The 817-nt window shown below is 55.6% G+C and overlaps 1 protein-coding gene across 1 annotated transcript in view; it reads left to right on the forward strand.

Moving 5' to 3' along the window:
• Window positions 1-817, forward strand: part of CAMSAP2 (calmodulin regulated spectrin associated protein family member 2) — a 29,877-nt gene that overhangs the window by 14,413 nt on the left and 14,647 nt on the right.

Here is an 817-nt window from a genome sequence, read left to right on the forward strand (position 1 = left end):
CCCAGGTTCCCTCTGTTTCCGGGTGAGCAGGAACCCTTGTGCTCGCTCTGCTTCTGGTTAGTGAGCCCTCAGCTGGGACGGTTTTTCCAGTCTCAGGGTGGTTACACTTTATTTGTGTGACCTTAACGTTCAGATGACAAGCCCGTGTGTCACACCTGATACTGTCCCAGTTCCTCGAGCGATGCTTCCCCTCACCAGGTGTCCTGTGGGGACAGCACGTGCCCTGCTGCCCGGTTTCCCTGGCCCTTTCCGTGGGAGGACCCGCCACGCAGGGCATGGCCAGCGGGCCGGTGATCACATGCAGAGTCTCTGAGTCCTTTTTTGTTGTTGTCTAAAGTTTTACATGTGTCTCCTTTTCCCCAGTGGACACCCCCCCAGCCATTCCCACCCCTGAGGGCAAGCCCCCACCGCCCCAGTGTTGTGACCCTTGGTCACGCTAACATGCATGCGTACAAGTCCTTCGGTTGCTCTCTAACCCCCCCTCTCCTGCCGTTTGACTCTGGACCTATTTTTGTTCATCAGTCTGAGTCAATTTTTTAAAATATATTTTTTATTGATGTCAGAGAGAAAGGGATAGGGAGAGAGAGAAAAACATCAATGATGCGAGAGAATCATTGACCAGCTGCCTCCTGCACCTCCTACACTGGGGATGAGTCTGCAACCCGGGCCTGTGCCCTGACCAGGAATCGAACCGTGACCTCCTGGTTCCTAGGTCGACGCTCACCACTGAGCCACGCCGGCCGGGCGTGCTCTTGTTGAAAAGGGCCCTCGCTCAGATGTCCTCGGGTTGCTTTGTGGGTCCGCTCCGAGTTCGGTA

Source organism: Myotis davidii, unplaced genomic scaffold (assembly GCF_000327345.1).
Source record: "Myotis davidii unplaced genomic scaffold, ASM32734v1 scaffold685, whole genome shotgun sequence".
NCBI classification, from domain to species: Eukaryota; Metazoa; Chordata; class Mammalia; order Chiroptera; family Vespertilionidae; genus Myotis; species Myotis davidii.